We start from the raw sequence: 24,338 nt of genomic DNA, 5'->3' as shown, positions 1-24,338 counted from the left end.
AACGACATTTGTGTCATTTACGCTTAATTCTGGGAGATTAGCAGACTGTGATTTAATTAGTTATGCAAACAGGCTTTTACGGGGTGACTCCGTGAAACACCACGCACAGCAAAATTATGCTACTTGCTGGGCAGCTCGATACTATTTAAAGATTATCGGAACTCATTACCTTCAGCAACATTTCGGGGGTTTCTCTTTAGGAATTTATCCACCAAGTTTATTGTCTTTTTGCGCAACGATAATATAATTGCTGCTGCTTTACGTGCCTAATCAACAAAATCCTTACGAGACACTCCGTAGGGCAGACTCCGGAAAAATTTCGGCTACCTGGGGTTACTTAAACCAACACACAAATCTAAGCACACTGGTGTTCTTTGCATTTGGACCTCACCAAAATGCGGCCGCAATGGCAGGGTTGTCTTCTTGCACTGGCTTGCTCAAAATTTCATCACAATTGTTAGACGTCAAGTACATCGGGGCCCTAATCTCGTTTACTTGCACTAATAGGGCCGCAATAGCGTTGATCAAGCCTGCTAGCAATGTCAGCAGCAATGAGCTTGGGTTATACGTATTCCTACTATTTTCGGCACAGTTAGGATAAGCTTTGCTGCAATTATTGCACAGGCAGGTGTTCATCTCGCTTCTCGATCGCGTGCTGTCAGTTTTGCCTGAGCAGCTTCCCAAACATATATAGACGTACTCACATTCATTGCATCTTAACAGGGGCAATCAACTGGCAAATCCTTATTTCATGAGCCACCGGCACCACACGAAGACATGATGGGTCGACAAGCACGCACGCGCAGAAAGACACTGCAGAGTGCACTATTGGCAATATGTAGCAAGACAACAGTGGAGGCGGAGTGAGAAAAGACAGTGACTTCAAGATAGCGTTTAGAAAAAGCCGGCAGATGCCGCGCATTGTGGGAATCGATGTAATGCGAAGCAGCCAGCAGAGCTGCATACATCGTCTTGTATGTTGTTTAGCAAAATGCGTGTCATGGTTTTCATGTTAACTCCTATTATTTATGTTCGTCACACAGTAACGTCGCGCAATACCAACTTCGGGATAGATCAAGCTAGCGAAACGGCCGCTAGCGCACCATGAGCCTGGCACGTAAGTCATGCTGTACATGACATGTGTGCCATGACTTTCGTGTTAACTCGTGTTACTTATGTTCGTCACACAGTCACGTCGCAAGGTACCACTTTCGGTGTATATCAAGCTAGCGAAACGGGCGCCAGCGCTCCATGAGCGTGGCACGTAAGTCATGTTGTACATGACATGCGTGTCATGATTTTCATGTTAACTCGTGTTACTTAATTATGTTCGTCACACAGTCACGTCGCAAGATACCAATTTTGGTGTATATCAGGCTAGCGAAACAGCCGCCAGCGCACCATGAGCCTGGCACGTAAGTCATGCTGTACATGACATGCGTGTCATCATTTTCATGTTAACTCGTGTTACATACGTTCGCCACACAGTCACGTCGCAAGATACCAATTTTGGTATATATCAAGCTAACGAAACAGGCGCCAGCACCCCATGAGCGTGGCACGTAAGTCATGCTGTACATGACATGCGTTCATGATATTCATGTTAACTCGTGTTTTCATGTTCGTCACACAGTCACGACGCGCAATACCAATTTCGGGGTAGATCAAGCTAGCGAAACGGCCGCCAGCGCCCCATGAGCGTTGCACGTAAGTCATGCTGTACATGACATGCGTGTCATAATTGTCATGTTAACTCGTGTTATTTATGTTCGTCACACAGTCACGTCGCGCAATATCAATTTCGGGGTAAATCAAGCTAGCGAAACGGCCGCCAGCGCCCCATGAGCGTGGCACGTAAGTCATGCTGTACATGACATGCGTGTCATGATATTCATGTTTTTTATGTTCGTCACACAGTCATGACGCGCAATACCAATTTCGGGGTAGATCAAGCTCGCGAAACGGCCGCCAGCGCCCCATGAGCGTGGCACGTAAGTCATGCTGTACATGACATGTGTGTCATGATTTTCACGTTAACTCGTGTTATTTATGTTCGCCACACAGTCATGTCGCGCAATACCAATTTCGGGGTAGATCAAGCTAGCGAAACGACCGCCAGCGCCCCATGAGCGTGGCATGTAAGTCATGCTGTACATGACATGTGTGTCATGATTTTCGTGTTAACTCGTGTTATTTATGTTCGTTACACAGTCACGTCGCAAGATACCAATTTTGGTGTATATCAAGCTAGCGAAACGGCCGCCAGCGCACCATGAGCGTGGCGTGTAAATCATGCTGTACATGACATGCGTGTCATGATTTTCATGTTATGACTTGTCATTTATGTTCGTCATACAGTCATGTTACACCATACCAACTTTGGCGACCAGGAGAGCACAAAGTCGTAGGCGGCTAGATAGATAGATAGATAGATAGATAGATAGATAGATAGATAGATAGATAGATAGATAGATAGATAGATAGATAGATAGATAGATAGATAGATAGATAGATAGATAGATAGATAGATAGATAGATAGATAGATAGATACGCTCAAAGTCGCAGAAGTTCGCTAAGAAATGCTTCGCATTTAAAAAATGTGCCATCAAAATGAGAGACGCACATCGACGGAGCTAGAAATAGGCGTTCGTCTAATCGCTGCGGCTGCAAAAGTGCCTAGATTGGTAACCAACCGCCAGGAGCCTAAACTGATAAAAGTTCGTTCCATGTTGGTGTCGTCACGTCCGAAGGCGAGTGCGCACAGCGCGAGATCGACTTTGAAAAAGAAAAAAAGGACAGACGGATGGATGGGGCTGTATTCTTTTGATAGGGGCGGTGGCTCACGCCGCCAAGCTGCAACTCGTAATGAAGTACTAACTCTACGAAGCTAAATACCAAATTACACTACTGCCTTAATTTTAGCTGCCAATCAGACTTCCTCCTCTTCGTTATCTTTACTTGCTTAAAGCCTATTTTGCATTCATTGTCCCTAAACATTTATTGAGCCTCTATATCGGTAGAGAGGGAAAATTGCATTTCCTTGCTTTCAGTGCTTCCTTTGGTCTGGTAAATGTATCTGGTAAATGTATCCTTGGTCTGGTAAATGTAACTGCTCTCATGCTTCGCTCTCACTAATGGAGAACCATGTGCACGCGTATTCTGGTTGACGATGAATTGCCGTAATTTAAGAACGCTCAGGTCAGAGATAAAAAAGCACAGGCACCAGAACCGTTCCCGTCATTCAGGGTTCACGCAAAAGTATATACTTCGAAGTTAACCCTCAATCTGTGTGCTCACGAAAATGCCATCATATTTTCGGTCAGGCTCATTTAATTCTTCAAGCTAAGTGTGATTTTCTGTGTCACTTCTTCTGCTATCATACCAGCGCCCTAATTAAACCATTATTGTTTCCCGAAAGCATCTGTTCGAGAATCCAGATGCTGAACTGGACATGACTAAGGACTTCATGAACTGCGTCTAACGTTCGACGTTCAGACGAGGCCACTGAGCATGCGCGCCCGGAAACGAGCTGGTGTTGATTTTAGCGCCAACTAAACGGCAACGAAGGCTTGCCGTGCCAGATTAACATCGATCGAGCGTTCCACATGTGAGGCGAGGTGTGCGGGAACGATAAAACATCGTGACTGAACAAATCCGTCAACGAGGTATGCAGCGACCAAAGGACAAGAAACAAAACAGCGGAGAGCGATTCCTGCGCAGAAGCTGGCTTTGCTACATCAGTCACGCGATCGAAAATGGAAAAAGACTAGATACGTCAATGTTCTTTCTGTGACCCATCAAGATGAGCGTCAAAGTGCGTCTCATGGCTAAGGGGTTATAAGGTTTACCTAATGCGAAAGTCGCAGAAAAAGGCTGCATCGCAGCCTGGCAAGGGAGCTAGACTGCTGCGTGTAGGCCCCAATAAGAAGAACGCTTCTGGTCTCACCGCTACAGCTAGTATGCCAGTTAGGTCTGTCTCGGCTGAACGTGAGCTCTGGGAGGCGTCGAAAGCTCAAGCAGAAAGCAATGGGTCACCTTTCGGAGAAAGCCACCGGTGTCAGTATGGACTCCAGCAAGCCGGTGCGTCCGCTGGCCGTAACATGTCGGTCCCCAGGACGCGCTATGCCAGCGGCAGAAAACGCACGACTGATGAGTTTGGAGCGGAAAGGAAGGCAGCTGAGAAGGATGACCACAACATCGATGCCCGCACAGCAAGTGCAATGACGTCGTTGTTTCTGAGTCCGTCCAAAAGACGTACAACTAAAGACGCTGCAGGCGGAACCAGTAAAAGTGCCCGCGCTTCCAATGGCTCAGAGAAAGTCGTGGTGCTGGCAAAGAATGCTGCGTTATCTATGTCCGCGAAATCTACTCGTCTTAACGCATCCGCCCAAGACGTGAACTGGTATAAAACCGCGCCAAAGAAAGAAGCTGTGAAGAGGGCCTGCCCTTCGGTGGCACTAAAGGCGAAAAATACGTCCAGTATTTACTCAGAAGAAAGTACTACAAGAACGTCCCGGGCTTCACCTGACAATTCCATGGAGCGCATGCTTCAGTGTTCGCCAACGAAAATGCGCCACAAAGTGAAAACTGGCGAAGGCGGTAGGCAACCAAGTGTGTGCGGTGAATGTACAGTGTCAAGTTTTATGAAAGGGAACACGGGAGCGCATGGCCTGCGCGCTCCGGCGGCTGACGTAAGCTCCGTCAACCGACAGCTAACGAAAGCTTGCCCGCTTTTGGCGTCATCTATTGGCTAACAGAATAACGAATCATGGCTGGTTGAGAAGCGCCTTTAGATAACGCTGCCTCTCGGCTCGCGTTAAGGGCAATTCCTGGAGCTCGCGCAGTGCTGGCGCGCCACGCTCGATTTGTTGACAGGCAGACGACGCGCTGCCTGCATCGCCCGTTACGCGAGCCGAGATGCAGCGTTATCTAAAAGCGCTTCCCAACCGGCCATGACTTGTTATTTTGTTTGCCAATAGATGACGCCAAAGCGGGCGAGCTTTCGTTAGCTGTCGGTTGACGGAGCTGAAGGCAGCCGTCGCAGAGCGCAGGCCACGCGTTCGCGTGTTCCCTTTCATAAAAATTGACACTGTACTTCATCAGCAACTACAGAGGCAGCGTCACAGAATTCAGTAGCAACCTTCGCAGAACGCGAGAATGCCGTTCCGTATCCAGGAGAAGTGTGCGACACATGGGCCACTCCGGCTGAGATGATTGCTCAAAACTGGAATGCATTAACTTTACAGAGCACTGAGAAGAGAAAATTTGCTGTGACATCGGAGGAACTGTCAGAGAGGGCTTCCCGTTACTCAGGACTCGAGGATCCTGATACACCAGAATCAGCGACGCCGGAAGATGTTCCCGAAGCGCTACTGCCCACACACGAGTTTCAGCGCACGCGTGCCAAGGGCCAATATGCGTCCGTTCATACCGACGCTGCAAAATCATCCATGGGACTAGACAGAGGCTACAACGGAACCTTTTCGTCAGCGCACCGAGCCGCAGCTGCGACGGCTTCCACGAACGTCGTGACAAGCAGCCCGCAAAACATAATGTCAGCACAAAGCCTCGCTGCTCGTGCGCTATACCCTTGCTTGACATCCTTCCTTGACAAAAGCATCGAGCGCACCAGTAGCGATAAGCCAACATGCACAAGCGGATATGACAAAGTACCACAGCTCCGGCAACTCAACCAACTACAGGTAAGCTCTGTCAAGCAAAGCTTCAATTTGGTCTAGTTGGTACGGCATAGTAATATAGATGCCTGAGTGAAAAGCACAAAGTAGAAACGTAACAAGCGACAGGACTAGTGGTGCGCAAACTTTCAACTGTTTATTTTTAACCAAACGCAGACGTTGGCGCATTGCAGCTCTAAAAGAACACGCGAAATCATGGAGGCATTTTTCATGTTTAAATCACACAATCATGTGAGCTCTGCATCTATTGCACTCAGTGAGGCAGCATCTAACTTTACTGACATCCGCCAGATTAGTTAGGAATACACACGCGGAGCATGATAGCACCAAAATGACCGGCTTCCATGAACAAGATGTTGTAACATACTCCTGTTATCTTCAATGTTTTTGTGTATATATTTGACGTGCTTTTGCGAAAATACACAGTTGAAAGTTTGCGCACCACTAGTCCTGTCCCTTGTTATGTTTCTAGTTTGTGCCTTTCACTGAGCGCATCTACATTACTAAGCTCTGTTACCCTATTGTGCAATTTCAAACAAATGGCTTTTTGCGCAAAACTAATCTCATAGACAGACTTTAAGCAGTGTCGTCTATCGTACTATTGTCCTTTTTTTTTTTTTGTAACATCTCTTCTCTACCATCTTTCACTTCCCCCTCCCCTTTCCCCAGCACAGGGTAGCCAGCCGGTCTGAGAACTGGCTAACCTCCCTGTCTTTCCGTTTTTCTTCTCCTCCTCCTCCTCCTCAAACAAATGGCCGTGTGACTCGGTTGAAACACAATGCGCCCAAAGCAGTCTTCATATACCTGTTCGGCGTTAGCATGTCTGCTAGTCCGTACTCTCGTAGTCGCTAGACAAATGCTAACTAAAATGCATATTGCCACGTGCGTTTCTTCCTTTATTTCGGCGTATTCCGGTTTAGCCGCATTAGCGGCGCTCGGCACAGACCGCGCCCATTGTTCGGGAAGCTTTACGATCATTTGAGATCATACTTGTAAACTCGACTTGCTGCGCAACCAGCAGGAATGAAGGAGGGAGACAGGAAAGAGCGCTCTTTACTGTCTCGCTCCTTCATTCCTGCGGGTTGCGCAGCAAGTCGAGTTTAGAAGTATGAACCAACTAGTCTGCAAAGAAGTTTTGCTGCATTTGAGATCATTCTGTTAAGGCTACTATAAAAACGCGAGTAGTCAAGTTTATTCCAGAGCTTCCAGAGCATCAGCGAAAATGCTGGAAGGTTCGATGGCTACTCTATAAAAGACGACGCGTTCCACCGGTTATCAGGTTAGCAACGGCCGACGCACTGTTCACCGCTATCAGTGTAGGGCGTCAATTCCGTGCACATCGTCTTTTTATTTTCCGGGCCCAAGCTCCTCCAAATAAAAATTTTAGCCTTGAACACGCCGACTGTTGCCGTCGTCAGCGTCACGACCACGTGACCATATTTTGCCAGAAAGATACTTTGATTCCGCGCTATTAATACCTATCTGCGTCCTCTTATGTCTATTTTCACGTGCAAATGAGGTCTGTCTTCGCAGAACACCAGCTGTGGTGAAGCCTACTCCTTTTCATCTTGGTATGTGGTTGTTTTTCGGCGTGAATGCCCATGGAACTGTCAGTGCTGTGCCAGCAGGATTCGCAGCTCATATGCGATAATACAGCAGCTGCTATGGCTGCATTTGCTGCAGCGCATTGTATGCCTTGTACAGAGTAGAGCGATATGGACTTTTCATGGCTTACATAGTTTCGAAGAACGTCACTTTTGTGCTTGCAGGCACCGCCACTGTCAAATTTGGTGCTGTTCCCACGCCCTTAAGTGCATTTACTTGATGGTTTGTTTCTGGAACAAGATAAGGATTATCAGCATTCGATTATTCGACTTGGGTTTCAGAGAAGAGAATGAAGAATCGCGAGAAAGTCCTTGAGTGCGAATTTTGGGTTTTCCCGCGCATTATGACGGGCATCACTGCTTATGAAGATAAGGATTCTCGACTGAGACAAGGGCGCTGCTTCGTGCGAATCGTACGATTTGCATATAAGAAAACTAGGCGCACCTTTCGTCAGCAACGCGTCAGCTTCCCTCTTCTCTTGAATCAGTGCTTTATTTAAATTTTCATGCGAAGCTCCGTTTCACGCTTGAAGTTATCTTTTTTTGTATATTGGGGGGCGGAACGCGATATCTTGTATAATTTACATATTTATTATCATAATATTTCGGCACCTTGTCCCTTCAACCCTCCCTACTAATTTATTGGCAGTTTGCTTAAGCGAACGCCTAGCTTATTGCCGGTGATACTGTAAAGATGCTTCCCTACTTTCTGATGTACAGGTGGATGCCAGCAGCCCTCAAGAGATGTCGTTAGGGACCTTCTTCAGCAGGGACACGGCAGTACACAAAATGATCGTGGCTCTCGCCGTCGTGATGTCACCCAATGGCTTCTTTCTAGCCGGGATCAACATAATTCCGCTCCACAGGATGCTCGTCAAAATCTACATCCGCTTGACAGAGCTGCGGTGCAGCATTACAGCAACACGCAGTCAATCTCTCAGCATACTCAGACAGGTAATCTTTCTTTATATTGCCCGCCACGGTGCTATAGTGGCTACGGTGCTCGACTGCTGACGTCACGGGATCAAATCCCAGACACGGCGGCTGCATTCCTCTAGAGGCAAAATTTTACAGGCCCGTGTGCTTAAATTTAGGAGCGCGTTAAAGAACCCCACATGGTTTTCCAAAGCTCTACACTATGCCCTACGTCCAAATCACATCGTGGTTTTGCGTAAAACCCCAGCAATTATCGTAACATCCATCTTTTTATCATTCGTAATATTTAAAGCCTTAAGTGATATCTACGCGCACCTGAATGACAGAGTGACTGCCATTCCCATCTATAGAACGTCGGAGCTTACCGATCACCTGTGTAATAAAACTTATTCGTAAGTTCTGTATTCAGTCACGGAATTTGCGTTACTCCTGCATATAGCCACAGGGCTGGAGCACGAGTTTAGCCGAGCATTGGTTGCAACTGTTCGGCTGTTTCAATCTTCATGATGTTGAATTGAGCAAATGACAAGGGACGACTGAAAAAAAAAATTGGCCACGTATCTGCACGCTTCGCGGCAAATGTCGTCGAAAGACGATAGTCTTCTGCCCGCCATATTACATGAGTCCTGGTCTCATCCGCGGCCACCCATGATGCTGTTCCCAGGGCCACTGCCAGGTGGCAGCATCGTATCGTCGGCAGAGGGCTTTTTTGTGCATGGCGTCGCATTTTCAGCGCAGCCCAAGAAACACTAGCGTCTTTAGAATTACACGCCATTTAATACTTACGTATTATCGTTGTGCCTCAGATATGCGTAATATGTGCTTTTTGATCGACAATGTTCACAGGTATGAACGCAGCTACCAGTTCAAGATGGCTGGGCGTTCAGCAAGTGCTTAAACTTTGGCCGGGTGGCTGCATCGTGTGACAGAAAGACAGACAGACAGACCAGAATTTATCGTTCATGTATCCCAAAAAAGACTATCGTGTTTAAAAACAGAACACGCGCTGATTCGCAACTAAGCCCAATCACATGCGACCGGAAATTTAGTTGCGCATCCGCGCCTGCCCTGTTTCACTTTCAACCGTCCCTTGCCATTTCCAGTGTTCAGCATCATGAATCACTACCAACTTGCCAAACTTTGCTCTTTAATGCCTCAGTTCTACCGAAGTTGCAAAGGCTCACTCACACTAGTGTTTGACCGAGGACATGCCACAAATTGGGATTAGTGGTCTAAAGCGACCGATGTCCCGGAGCTAAACAAAGAAGCGGAAAGTAAAAGTACTTATTGACTCGTGTTATCAGTTCGCATGGATCTGGCCTTGGTGGTCCTATTTTAGGTGGAGTCGTTTTCATAAAGCCTCGGCAGCCTTCATGTAACATCTGCTTACTAAAACTTATTACTCTTATTGTGTCTGTAGGTGCTGCACAGCAACGGACTGCACTACCACTTCAATCCCAAGATGATGGATTGGTTACGCATTGCCTCAGTCCACCATACACGGACGACTCGGTTCCCAGTGTGGAATCTCTTTCTCCCGGACCAAAGGCACCTTGGAAATTGAGTCAAGGGGCTGCGCGAATGCACAGATTACCATGGCCACCAGGTAGTTCGCCACTTTCAGACGATTCTCTTGCCAGTCTCGAACCTCCTTCCCCAGGACAGAAGGTGGATTGGAAATTGAATCAACAAGCTCCTCGAGTGCAATGGGCACATCGGCCACAAAGCTGTTCACCATTCTCAGATGATTCAGTTTCCAATCAGGAATCTCCTTTCCCAAAACTGAAGGTGTTTCAGAAAACGACGAGAACAGTCACAACGGCTACAAATTAGCTCATCAGCTTCACAGGATCCTGCTCTAGGCTTAGAAACGCCTCCACCGGAAACGGACACCATAACACTAGAGAATCAGCGTGCTTTGCATCAAAAACATACATTTCAAAGTATGATGCAATGAGGAATCGACTCTGGATTCAACTACTGCCATTCGGAGAGTGGAGTCAACCCTGGCAGGATACTTACAAACATGTAAAGCGAATAAGCGTGCCGGCCAACAAGAATGGCTAGCTCTTAGCAGAACGCAGCAAGTGAAGTTTTCACCAGTTCCGCATTCTTCGCCGACAAGGCCTCGCTTCGTGCTGCCGCGAAATGAAACAAATTTCAACGCGGATCAACCAGATTCTGCGCTAGAGCCTTTGCACCGAGGAACGGTGCAGAAACCAATTGTACCATCACTTAAAGAGAATTCTTCCCTGAAGAAGTCCTCACCTCCAAAGGACGCTTCTTCCCGTTTAAAAGCAAAACGGGAAGCTTCGCCACAAGCACTGGCGCATTCGAGAGCTGTGCCAGCAGCGATCATATCCCACTATCCCCAGAAACAGGTGCCCAATGCAAAATCACACGTGGGAGGGAGCGCCGAAATACATGCCGCAGCTTCCTCACTGCAGCATTCCGTACAATTGCGAGAAATTCAGGAGCATACCACGCCAGAACGACTGTTCCCGAGACGCCTACCTCCTAATCTACCATACGCATCTCAATACTCGGTTGCAACGCCAAGTGACGAACTACCAACCACCGGACATCACGGTGCCGTCGACAACGGCCGAGAAATCCGGCCGGTGACGGCGCCCTTGCAAATGGACACACAGCAGTTAGACACATTGCAAATATTAGCCTCGATTATGTCCAACTTCCCACCAGCTCACAAACCATGGCCACAGTTGACCGAGAAAGACTTAGAGCAGCTTAACACAGGGCAAGTGCAAAGCCACAGTCCATCGAATCTATCATTTTTGGAAGCTAAGTACTGGCCGTCCGCTCGCGAACCGCTGCCACAACTGACCAATGAAGATTTATAGGTCTTGAATGCAGACACACAGGCGAAGGTACATCCAATGGAGCTTTCACCGCCGCTACTGATACCATGGTCCATTGATTCCTTCAATGAAAGAAGGCAGGGACCAACTACCTACACACAGCCTCCCAATAAGTTATCCCCACCGACGCGATCAGATATGCCACCGACGGGCTTGATTTCTTCCCGAAACCGCCATTCGCGATATCACGAAACTTTGCAAGGTCCACAACTCTCTTCGAATGGTATGTCAAGCACCAGCGCAGCGAAGCAGAGCTACGACCGCACGCAACCGCACATAAATTACCAGCGCCCAAGCTTTGTGCAGAATCTGGAAAAAAAAAACAGGAGACTCTCTCCAGGAGTAACAAAGCCACCTTCACAATGTAGCCTTTCCCGTCCAATCAAGCTTCGCAAACACCATCTTCTGCTAACCTGGTCTATGGCCTCTCACATCCTGCGTCATATCCAACGTACCACAGTTCTAAGCACTTCCACGATTACATGCCGTCCTCGGGTTCGGCGCAGCAAGGTAGCTCATACATGCATCCGCACACGTCGCTTCACCCCGCTATACCTCCAGTATCACAAGATGCCACCTCAAGATCTCCAAGCTAGGAACACGTTCAATCACACCTCAGTTACCAAAACCCAAATATTGTGCAGAATCCAACAGTGACAGCAGCGCTTTCCGTGGAAGTACCACGACGCGCTCAAACTGCGGAAACGTCATCTTCCCCCAACTTGGTCTATGGACCCGCCTACCCTCTGTCCTATTCAACATACAGCAGCTCGCAACTCTTACCCAATTAAACGCGTTACGTTGGTTCACCACAACAGGGTAATTTGAACATGCATCGTCCTGCAAATTTCATCTTTCACTTAACTGGCCTACCTACCTAGCTTCTAGAGCAGCTCATCTTGTCGAGAAGCTTTAAGCTCCACTGCTACTACGCCAGTAATGCAAGCGACGGGAGCCCTAGTTTACCCGTTTTCCATCTGTAAACGTCTGTTGTGATGGTAGCCTTGTTTAGGAAAGGGCATGATGCTAAAGTAGAGTCACTAAATGCCGTACACGAAGGAGCGAGTCATCGTCAATCGCGCCAAAGATATCGACGTCCAAGAATTTCCTTGCCCCGTTCCCCTGCGCACGAAACCAGTGAATAAACCCGTCTCGCACACTCTCGGACGTGGCAAGAGCCAGTGGACATTTTACTGCCAAGAAGTCCAGGTCTGAGTGTGTGGCATTCTGCATATATCATACTATCATTCTGTCGAGGATGAGCACCGTACGACGACCTACTGCAGTACGCATCTCACGTGATAAGCCAGGCCAAGAGACATACCTTCAGCACCTCAACTAAGGATCTACAAAAGATGGCGGTTATAGAGAGCTGGAAACCGATGAGGACTTGCGAATCAAATTGATGAGTTAGCTGCGTTTGTTATCGACCTTCTTATTACTTGTTCGAGCCAATTTTTAAAATGTTAGTGGTGATACGATCGTGAGTCTTTTCTCATCGTTAGGAATCACGGCTTTTTGTAAGGGGTGAGGGAACATGAAGATTAATCTTGAATAAGTGGCTTTCTTCAGCATACCTACCGCAGATTGTGCGGGATACATCCCTGAATTGGTATAACATTTGGTATCTGCAAACGATACAATCTGGGCTTACATACCGAATATAATCATCAATCTCCAGATCGCTTTATATCCTAACAGCAATTCAAACTGACTCTCCAAGTGCGGCCGACTTCCAGAGATGACGGGCACCTTTTCTTGTTGTACAACGGTTACTACGAGTAGTAGTCTACAAAGTTCTCAAAGCCTTCATTCGACAGGATTTTTACTTCCCGTTTTTATTCCCGGATTTTTTGTTATCATTGATATTTACCTCATGCAACAAAGCTCGTTAAAAGCAAGATAGGTCATCTTGTTCTACGTTTTTTCTTACGTGTGCTGCATGTAATAGCGCAAGAATATTTGTCGAGCTGCTCATGTGAACTGTTTTATTGTTGTTTTACTTACGACGACCGGCGACGCTTTTCGTGTCTATATAGCGCACAGTATGTGCGCTATTACCGGGAAATAAAGTTGTGCATTTATCTAGATTCAAGAGTGCTTCGTGAAACTTATTGCAATAAATGCATGTGAACAGCCCGGTAGTCCAGTATAAGACATCCTTACTTATGCATTGAAATTCAACATATCTACGAAGAAAACATGTGCTTCCAATAAAACTTGACAGGCTCTCTGAAGTACCTGCTGAAACGTTTCATAAGCTCTTCGAATAACTTCATATGTTTCCTCCCTCAATCCATATATTGCTGTATAATTTCGTAAGAAGCTGACGAAAACTTGTATACAAATTTAATAAGAACTAACAGAAAATGTAGCGAAAGAAAATATAGCGGATGGTATTTGTAGCAATTGTGACATAAATGTGAGAAAATTAAAATGAACGAAGATATATCTTGCCCCCAGCAGGGAGCGAACTAGCAACATTCCAGTAACATGCCCGAAGCTCTACCCATTGAGCTGCGGAAGCGGTCACTCTGCCGTCCACTTGAACGTGTATATCCGTGCTTTAATAGCTAGGAGTGTTAACCAGCGCCGCACTGATGAACACCTTCTATTTTGCCGAGCATGTATTTTCTTTCCACTGAATTTGAAGCTCGCACAATGTGAGCAGAATAAAAGTTTTCGTTCTATTCCATTCACTTCGACCAAACGTTGCGAATTTATCTCTCATATGGCTGATATATGTCAAACTTGTGCATACCCAAATAAAGCAGTTGAAGGGAAAGCGGGGGCTTGAAAACAATATCCTTGCACAGGAAATGCCCGAGGCGGCACCTGGTACCTTGCCGAAAGCCACTCCAATTGTTGAAACCTTGGCTCAAGTAACAATTCTTGTTCAAGGACAATTCAAACTTGGGAAGAAGCAACAAGTAAATGGTGAATAATGTAGGCTGAATAAGTCCAAACCATTTATTCCAACAAAGCCATCACATCAGGGCAGCTTGGGCAATTCGTACGCTCCAAATAAATACTTGATGTGCGTTGTTCATTATTGCACAACCACCCATGAGTTGAACTTGCATCCAGAGGACACCGCGGAATCGACATGTCCGTCGCTCACCTAGATCACAGGTAGCCTTTCATTTATCCCCTCGTTTCACTGAGAAAAGAAGAGGGTATTGGTGAGTGGCTTGGTAGCCAGCAAATAAATATGTCTCATTCATTGCGATGGGTTATGACTCATTACCCTGTTTTCACTGCCCTTAAACACCAATGCCTGAAGAGAGCGAAGCGTGTATTGTGTTGGCTTCAGCGTTTTCTTTTATCTGGTAAACTTACACAAGGAAAAGAAGTCACGTTGAGACAAGGCGCACGAAGGTGAGCAGATCTTTGAGCTATGTGCAGCGCACACCACTAGCAAGAGCAACATTCAGTAACGACATCAAAGCAGACGTAGAATCAAACAAATTATCTCCCAACATGTTGGCGACATCATGCTTTCGCATATGCATAGGCAATCATAACCTGACCTCGTTCTGCCACCGGCCACACGATGGTGATTACGCCGGTGTATTGGTTCTACCAATTTTTTTTATCTCTGCATATTGTGTCCTTGCATTACGCGTTCTTTCTCATCTCTCTTTTTGTAAGAGTCATACCATAGAAATTTCCTGTGTAATAAAAAGAAAGCAGGTGTCTCATTTTGAGTGACGTGCATCTGGCAAAAGGACAAGCCGAAACAACGTATCCTCGTTACGCACGTAGAAGACAATATACATATTCTGAAGAAGCGCACCACGGGCGGCAGCGAGACGCTGTTTTGACATACATCGTACGGATGCCGTGAGTTTATTGGCACTCATACATTCATGTACTTCTACTGTCGATCCCATTTGGGATCAATCCAGTAGGGCACACGCAAATGCGGAAAAATCTTATAAACGGTTGAGGTAGTACGGAAGAAAAGGTTTGTTTGGCAATGTATATAGTCTCACTATCAACAAATACGCAGTTGAATATGTATAAAGAAAAGCAGATATAATGATTTCTGTTAAGAAAGGGAAAATAGACAACCATCCGTTGGTAGCACGAAGCCACAAGGAAATTCATACCGATTTCTCAGAAATAAAGCCTCTTGGTCGCCGAAAAATTCATCCTGGTCCGGGGCTCGAACCCGGGACCGACGCCTTTCCGGGGCGGTCGCTCTACCAATTGAGCTAACCAGGAAGCTAGCAATTGGCAGCGCGAGGGCGAATTCCTCGACAACTCGAAGCAACTGGATACATATTGCAAATCTGTTCTGCGGAATCCCGCAAGGAGGCGGAAGGGTTAAGAAAGGGAAAATAGACAACCACCCGTTGGTAGCACGAAGCCACAAGGAAATCCATACGGATTTCCGGATTTTCTTGTGGCTTCGTCCTACCAACGGGTGGTTGTCTATTTTCCCTTTCTTAACCCTTCCGCCTCCTTGCGGGATTCCGCAGAACTGATTTGCAATGATTTCTGTCATCAAATGGAACCTAGTGGTCTCGGATGAAGATGGCAACAGCCCTGAAAACAAGACTTTCACGCGGATGTTTTCCTCGAAAATAATTATTTGTATAAAATCATCTAAGTGGGTATAACGCAGGTATAACGTGGCAACAGAAAGCACAGGACCGGGTTGATTGGCGGAACATGGGAGAGGCCTTTGCCCTGCAGTGGGCGTAGACAGGCTGATGATGATGATGATGATGATCTAAGTGGGGTGCCATGTACGCTCCATAACATTACGCATCCGGAGCTGGCTCGTCAGTGCATAAACTGCGGAGTTATGGCCAAGCAGGTGTTTCACATTACCGACGGCTGAGGACCCGTCGTGTTGCATTCTAATAGTTTTACTTCACTCCTTCACCAACCGGAATGCCGGGTTCCAAAGGCAGGCCGTTATGACTTCATCATTTTATGTTAATTTTTGCACCCATTGCCAAGCTTCTTTCGGGCTTGACCAATGTCGGTGGGCAGCTGCTGTGGTCAAACTTTACTCCCAATAATGAAGAACCCTGGGTACGCGTATTCACGCTGATGATCTGATGTAGTCACTAAAGAACGTTGAGATCAGATGTAGCGATAAGAAAACACAGGCGCCAGCGCAGTTCCCGTCATCCAAGGTTCACGCAAGGTATATCATTCCGTTGACCCTCGTTCCCCGTGCTCGCGATAGCGCGATCGCACTTTCGCCCAGGCTCATTTAGTTTATTCAAGCCAATTGTGATTTTATGTGTAACTTACTTTGCTATCATACCACCGCGCTAATTAAGTCATTATTACTTTCCGAAGGTATCTGTCCGAGAATCGTGATGCTGAACCGGACGTGAATTAAGTCTTCATGAACTGGGTTTACAGTTCTACGTTCAGGCACGACCACTGAGCATGTGCGTCCGGAAACGAGCTAGTGTTAATTTCATCCCCAGTTAAATGGCAACGAAAAGCTTCCGTGCCAGATTCACTTGGATCAAATGTTCCATGTGTCAGGCGATAAGTGCGCTAAGGAAAAAAAATTCGTTGCTGCACTTATCATTGAAGGAGTAAGCGCTTACTAAAGACCAAAAACAAAACTGCGGACAGCGACTCCTGCGCAGAAGCTGGTTTTATTACGTGGACCACGTGATCAGAAACAGGAAACGAACCAGAGCAGTCAGTGTCTCTTCCGCGATTCTTCTAGGTGGGCCTCGAAGTGCGCCTTATGTCGAACGTCTTATAAGCTGTACGCGATGGGAAAGTCACCGAAAAAAGCTACGTCGAAGCCTGCCAAGACAGTCCAACTACCGCGTGTTAGCCCAAATCCGAAGGAAGCTTCTGGTTTCACCGCTACAACTGAGACACCAGTCGCATCTGTCTCGAAAGAACGTGAGGTCCGAGTCAGGCCGAAACCTCAAGAGGAAAAGAATGGGTCATCTCCCGGAGAAAGATACCAGCATCACTATGAACTAGAGGAAGCTGGTCCTTCCGCTACCCATACCACGTTGTCGGTCCCCAGACAACGCAACAGCAGCGGAACGAAACGCAAGAGCGATGAGTTTAGACCGGAAGCGGATGCAACTGAGAATGAAGACCACAGCATCGATGCCACCACAGCAAGTGCAATGACGTCGTTGTTTCTCAGTCCACTAAAGAAACTTACAACTGAAGACATTACACGCGGAACCAGTAAAAGTGAACGCGTCTCCAGTGGCGTAGAAGAAGCCTCGGTGCCAACAAGAAATGCTACATCATCCATGTCCGAGGAATTTGCTTGTCTTACTGCAACCACACAAGACGTGAACAGGGATAAGACTGCGCCTTATAAAAAAAGTGTGAAGAAGGCCTGCCCTTCGGTAACACCAAGAGTTACAAGTACGTCCACTATTTACTCGGAACAAAGCACTACAAGAATGCCTCAGTCTTCACCTGATGATTCCGTCGCCCGCATCCTTCGCTTCTCGCCAACGGAAACGCCCCACAAAGTGGACACTGGTGAAGGCGATGGACAACAAAGTGGGTGTGGTAAAAGTACTTCAGCAACTTCAGAGGCAGCTTCGCAGAATTCTATAGCAAACTTTACACGCAGAGAGGATGCCGTTTCGAATCCTGAAGTGTACGACTCAGAAGCCGTTCTGGCGGAGATGATCGCTCAAGACTATAATACATCATGGTTTCGGAGCGCCGCGGTAACCACACTTGTTATGTCCTCCGAGGAGCTGGCAGAAATGACCTTTTCTTCCTCTGAACTCGAGGATCCAGATACACCCGATTCAGCGACGCCGCAAGATGTTCCCGAAGTGCTATTGCCGACATACGAGTTTCAGCACGCGGCTGCCGAGGGCCAATCGGCGTCCTACAGTTCCGACACTTCAAAACTATCCACAGGACAGCAGAGCGGTTACGACGGAAACTTTTCGTCGGCACAACCAGCAGCAGCTACGTGGGCTTCCACGAACGTTGTGACAAGTCCGCCTAACATATCAGCACAAGTGCCTGGTGTTCGTGATCTATATCCAAACATGGCTTCCTTGCTTGAGGGAAGCATTGAATGCGCCAGTAGCACTCAGTCAACATGCTTGAGCGGCTTTGAGAAAGTACCACAGACTGCACCAACGCAGCCAACTGCAGGTAAGCTTTGTTACCCTAATGTGCAATTTTATGAATAATTGCAGGGGTTTAACATCCGAAAAGCACGATTTAATTATGAGAGACGCTGTAGTGGAGGGCTCCAGAAATTTTGACCGTCTGGTGTTCTTTAACGTGCGTCGAAATATAATACACGGGCCTCAAGCATTTCCGCCTCCATCGAAAATACGGCCACCGCGGCGGGGATTCGATCCCGCAACCTGCGGATCAGCAGTCGAGCCCCATAACCGCTATACCGCCGTGGCGGGTAATGTGCAATTTTAAACAAATGACCGAGCCCCTCGGTTGAAGCACAACGCATCCAATGCAGCCTTAAAATTCACCTCCGGTGTTAGCGTGGCTGCTAAACGGCACTCTCGTATTTGCAAGACAAGTGCTGAGTCAACTACACATTTTGCTAGAAAAATACTTTAATTCCACGCCATTAGAAGGTGTCTGCCTCCTTTTACATCATTTTTCTTGTGAAATTGTGGTTTCTCTTCCGAGAGCACGAGCTGTGGTGAAGTTTACTCATTTTAATCTTGGGGGGGGGGGGGCGGTCAGAGGTCCATCTTCGGCGTGAATGCCCATCAAACTGTCAATGCTGTGACTGAAAAATTCGCAGGTTCTATGCAATAATTCTGCAACTTCCGGGGCTATGCTGCAGCGCACTGTATGCCTACTGCACAGTAGGGAAACAACGACTTTTCGAGGCTTTCTTTATTTCAAAGAATGTTAATCTGTGCTTTCAAGCACTGCCGCTGTCAAATTAACTTGGTGCTTGTTGCTACGCTCTTGCGAGCATTTCCTCAAAATCTTGTTTCTGCAACAAGATAATGTTAATCAGCATTCGATGAATCGCATTGGGTATCAGAGAACACAATGAAGAATCGCGAGAAGTGTTTTGCCCTTTAACTTTGGATTTGTCCGCGCATTGGGAAGCGTATCAGTGCGGGCCACTGCTAATGCAGATAAGGATACCAAACTCATGCGACAGATCCCATTCGTGAGAATCGTATGATTTTCATACCAAAGAATTAAGTGCGGCGCGCATCAGCAACGCGTCATCCTTCCTCCTTCCTTGGAACTGTGCTTTATGGAAGGTTTCATGCGGCGCTGTTTTTCGTGCTTGAAGTTCTCTTGTTTGTATTCTGCGGAACACGAAATATTGTACACTTTGTGCCCACAGAATCATTTCCTACCTCGTCCCTCTCCTCGTTCCTTTTTATTTATTATCTATTTGCGTTAGGTGCCACCTAGTTTATTGTCCCTAATACTGTAAACATGCTTGCATAATTTTTGATGTACAGGTGGATACGAGCAGCCCTCGGGAGATCTTGTAGGGCACCTTCTTCAGCAGGCACGCGGCAGTACGCAAACAGGTCTTGGCTCTGCGCATCGTGATGTCGCGCAATGGCTCCTTTCGAACCGGGATCCATGTAGTTCCGCTCCACAGGATGCTCGTCAAAACGTCCATCCGCTCGACGGAGCTGTGACGCAGCATTACAATAACCCACCTCCAATGACTGATGATCTTCAGAGAGGTAACCTCTCCTTGTAATTATTCGCAATATTTAAAGTCGCAAGTGAAAAAATCTACGCCAGCCTGAATGTCATTCTCATATAAAGTTTGTCAACGCCTAAGTATCACCTAGCGAAGAAAGCTGAACTGTAAGCTCCTTTTTCAGGCACTGGTTTGAGCAGGTGAACTTGAAACGAGGGACAAAAAGAAGACAATGACGGCGCTGTACTAACAACTGAAATTTCAAACCAGTCTTAGCTGTAAAGCAACTACCTCCGGTGAATACTGTTTTGACGTTCTTTATTCAGTCGCAGAATTCTCGTTGCTCCTGCGAATAGTCGCAGTGCTGGAGGACGACTGCTGCAGGAAATTAAACCGGTTCATGATGGTTGTTGACTGTTCACTGTGCTTCCCCGTTGTTTCAACTGTTCGGCTGCTTCAGTATTCATGACGTTGAACCGCGCAAATGAGAAGCGACGGCTGAAAAAAAAAAAACATAGACAAACGCTGACCAGCAACTAAGTTTATTCAGAGGCTGGGTCCGAACTAATTGGTACATTGAACAAGACGACGCACAGAGCACTTGTGTCGTCTCTGTGTGTGTCGTCTTTGTGTTCTGCGCTCTGTGTGTCGTCTTCTTGTTCCCGTCTTCGTGCGCTTAACGGTTTCATAAAGTTTAATCACATACGAACGGAAACTTAGTTTCGAGGCAGCGCATGTCCCCTTTTCTTTTCCATCATTTCTTGTCATTTGCGCTGTTCAACATTATGAATCAGTACAGTAATAGCTCGTTAATGCGAACTCGATTAGTTCGAACTTACAGTAATTCCGAACTGACGCTCTGGCCCCGGCACAACGCTGTGTATTTCCATGGGAGAAAACTCCCGATAATTCGAAAGCGTCGGTGTCCGCAACGGTTAATTCGAGGTAGGAGTCCTCTGGCTTTCATCACTCCTACCAGAAGTCGGCCCAGAGTGATCACAATGTGTTGCAAAACCAAACCAAATTTACTAGAGATGCAGAAACAACAACATATCACATTTCAACGCAGAAGAGAATTTGAACGCTGCGCCGGAGCTCGCGGGCAAGCTCCAAACGATGATAATAGAGTCGCGACAGAAGACGCGCAACCAAATTCAAAGTACTGATTACTTTTAATTTTGATTGCGTTAACTTTGCCATCTAAATAAACTTGTTTCGGAGCATGATTGTTGCCATAAATTTCGAAATTAAGGCTCCCTTCGCACATGAATGCATGTCGCTACATGTTTCTGGCGTATAACTGAGTAATCAATTAATTCTGCTTGCAGTTATAGCTTCATGAACTTAAGTTACGGAATCACCTGCCACAAACGTGTAGTATTCCATAATTCGCAATAACGTGTCCAGAGCTGGCTTTGGATTCTGCCCGCGCAGTGCGGCGCAATGTCCGTTCATTCTAGCGCCCATACACTAATTCGAACTCCATCTAATTCGAAGAATTAAGCACCCCTTCGGCTTGAATTAACGAGCTTTTACTACTAACTTCTCCAATATTCCACCTCAATGTTTTAGGCTTACTATAACTCAAGCTTCTGATTGACAGAGGACTCGTGATGATTTCGATTAGTGGCCGAGAAACGACCGACGTTCCCGCTCGCAAGCGTGACCTGCCCGTTGCCACAAGATCCTTCACTAACGGTGTGATTCAAGCAAGCACATGATAACTCATGCACAAATGATTGGATCACAAGGCATGCGTAAGCCCTGTCACTACTGAAAAATATAGCAGTGAACGACTCAATCAAAAAGAGTCGCTTTTCAATCAATGTGGATGTTTGCGACCACCTTTACCGTACGATCGCTCCACGTGGCTGGTGTGAATAGGCTCTGAACACAACCGTAATAATTCCTAATTTGTCTCAATTAACAACCGTGAAAGACTTAAGAATAATTATGGAGATTGCACCGCGAAGCAGAGCTAATCTTTGGCTGAGCTAATGAACGAAGCGGAAGTTAGAAGTACTTATGAACTCGTGTTATCAGTTCGCATGAACTTTGCCTACGTGATCGTATGCTAAGTAAAATTCTTTGCATAAAGCATCGTCAATCTACATGTAACATGTGCTTACTGCAACTCATTACTCTTATTCTGTCTATAGGTGCCGCACAGCAGCGACCTGCACTACTGCTTCAATCGCAAAATGCTGGAGTGATTATGCAACGCGCCAGTCCATCAGATTCGGATGACTCGGTTCCCAGTCTAGAATCTCTTTCTCCAGAGCAAAAGATAGCTTGGAAATTGAGTCAAGAGGCTGCGAGAGTGCAACGGTCACTTCAGCCACAAGGTTTTTCGCCAGTTTCAGACGATTCTGTTCCCAGTCTCGAATCACTTTCCCCAGGACAGAAGGCGGCTTGGAAATTGAGCCTAGAGGCTGCGCAAGCGCAACGTGCACATCGACCACAAAGTAGTTCACCAGTTTCCGACTGATTCAGTTCCCAGTCTGGAATCTCTTTCCCCAGGACAGAAGGTGGCTTGGAAATTGAGCCTACAGGCTGCACGACCAGAACAGTCACCTCGTCCACAAGTTTGTTCATCAGCCCCAAAGGGTCCTGTTCCCGGCCTGGAAATGCATCCGCGAGAAAAGGACGGCAGAGTAAGAGAAAATCAGCATACTGCCCATAACGAACTTGCATTTCAAAGCATGATGCAGCCAGGAACTGATTCTTCGGCTTCAGATACTACCCTTCGGAGACTGGAGTCAGTTACGGCAGCAGACTTACAAATACGGGAAGCGAATAAGGGTGCCGGCCAACGAGAATGGCCAGGTTCTAGCAGAACACAGCAAGCACCGTTTTCACCAGCTTCATATTATTCGCCAGGAAGTCATCCCTTGACACTGCCGCAAAATGTAACAAATTTTAACGTGAATCAACAAGCTGAAGCAGGAGAGTATTTACATCGAGGAATGGCGCAGCAGCCAACTGTACCACCACTTGAAGACAACCCTTCCATCAGCAAGACTTTACCTGCACAGGACGTATTCCCCCAATTAGAGCAACACAAGAAGCTTTTCCACCAACATTGCCGCATTCGAGAGCTGGGCGAGCAGCGATTATGTCCCACTATCCCGGAAAACAGATGCCCAATGCGAAAACACATGTGGCCGAAAATGCCGGCATAGATGTTGCAGCTTCCTCACAGCTGCATGACATAGAATCGCCAGAGATTCGGGAATATGCCACGTCGGAACGAACGCTTCCTGGACGCTTACATCCTCCTGTAGCGTACACATCTCAATACTCGGTTGCTACGCCAAGTAACGAGCAACCGGCAACCGGAAATGAAGGCGCCGTCAGCAACGGCCGAGATATCCGGCCGGTGACTGCTTCCTTGCAAAGTGACACACGGCAAGTAGGACGCCGGACTGCCTTAGACATATTAGTCTCGGTAGCATCCAAATTCCCACAGTATCACGAATCAAGGCCAGATACGACCCACAAAGACTTACAGCAGCTGAACGCAAGGCCAGTGCAAAGCCACAGTCCATCCAATCTATCATTTTTGGAAGCATCCTACTGGCCATCAGCTCACGAACCATTGCCACAGTTCACTAACAAGGATTTAGAGCTTCTTAACGAAAACACACAGGTCAAGGTACATCCAGCGGAGCTGTCGCCTTTGCCGCTAATGCCATGGCGTCATGATTCTTTCCACGTAAGAAGTGAGAGGCCAACCACCTACACACAGCCGCCCTCCATGTTATCCTTACCAACGCAATCAAATATGTCGCCGATGGGCTTGATTCCATCCGGAAACCACCGTTTGCCATATCGCGAAACTTTACAAGGTCCACAAATCTCGTTGGACGGCAGGTCAAACACCAGTGTAGCGCAGCAAAGCTACGAGCACACGCCATCACATATAAGTTACGAGCACCCAAGCGTTGTGCAGATTCCGGGAGAAGACACAAGACTTTCCGTGGAAGTAACACAACCAGCTGTCGCAATACAGCCATTCCCGTATGTTCAAGCTTCACAAATACCATCTTCCTCTAACTTGGTTTATGGCCTCTCCTATCCTGCGTCATGTTCAACGTACCACAACCCGCAACGCTTCCCCGATTCCATGCCATCCTTTGGTTCAGCACAGCATGACAGTTCACGCATGCATCCGCCCACGTCGCTTGAACAGGCAATACCTCCAGGATCACAAGAAGCCACCTCAACCTCTGCAAGCTACGAACACATACCATCGCATCTAAGTTACCAACATCTAAACATTGTGCGGACGGCAACAGTGGCCGCAGGACTTACTGTGGAAGGAACACAACACGCTCGAATTGCCGAAGGATCATCTTCTAATTGGGTCTATGGACCCACCTACGCTCCGCCCAATTCAGCATCAGGCAACTCGCAACTCTTGCCCAATGACATGCCCTACGTTGGTTCAACAGAACAGGGTAATATATACATGCATCCGGAGAGATCGCTTGAACAGGTGATCTCTGCGGAATCACACCCAGCCACGTCAACATCTGCAAGTCAAGGCATACCACCCTCGAGCTCGCAAGCTTTCTACTAGTTGTTTTT

The 24,338-nt window shown here is 47.1% G+C and overlaps 1 long non-coding RNA gene and 1 other non-coding gene across 2 annotated transcripts; one reads left to right on the top strand and one right to left on the bottom strand.

The window, feature by feature from the left end:
* Positions 1 to 8,022: 8,022 nt before the first annotated feature.
* Positions 8,023 to 23,548, top strand: LOC119401805 (uncharacterized). Its single transcript, XR_007417077.1, has 3 exons — positions 8,023 to 8,255; positions 9,658 to 10,025; positions 22,277 to 23,548. It is a non-coding gene; the product is annotated as an uncharacterized LOC119401805 (long non-coding RNA).
* Positions 15,270 to 15,343, bottom strand: Trnas-gga (transfer RNA serine (anticodon GGA)). The gene has a single exon. It is a non-coding gene; the product is annotated as a tRNA-Ser (tRNA).
* Positions 23,549 to 24,338: the final 790 nt, after the last annotated feature.

Source organism: Rhipicephalus sanguineus, chromosome 8 (genome assembly GCF_013339695.2).
Source record: "Rhipicephalus sanguineus isolate Rsan-2018 chromosome 8, BIME_Rsan_1.4, whole genome shotgun sequence".
NCBI lineage: Eukaryota > Metazoa > Arthropoda > Arachnida > Ixodida > Ixodidae > Rhipicephalus > Rhipicephalus sanguineus.
Note: the sequence above shows the minus strand (reverse complement) of the source record. Positions and strands in the feature narration are given on the sequence as shown.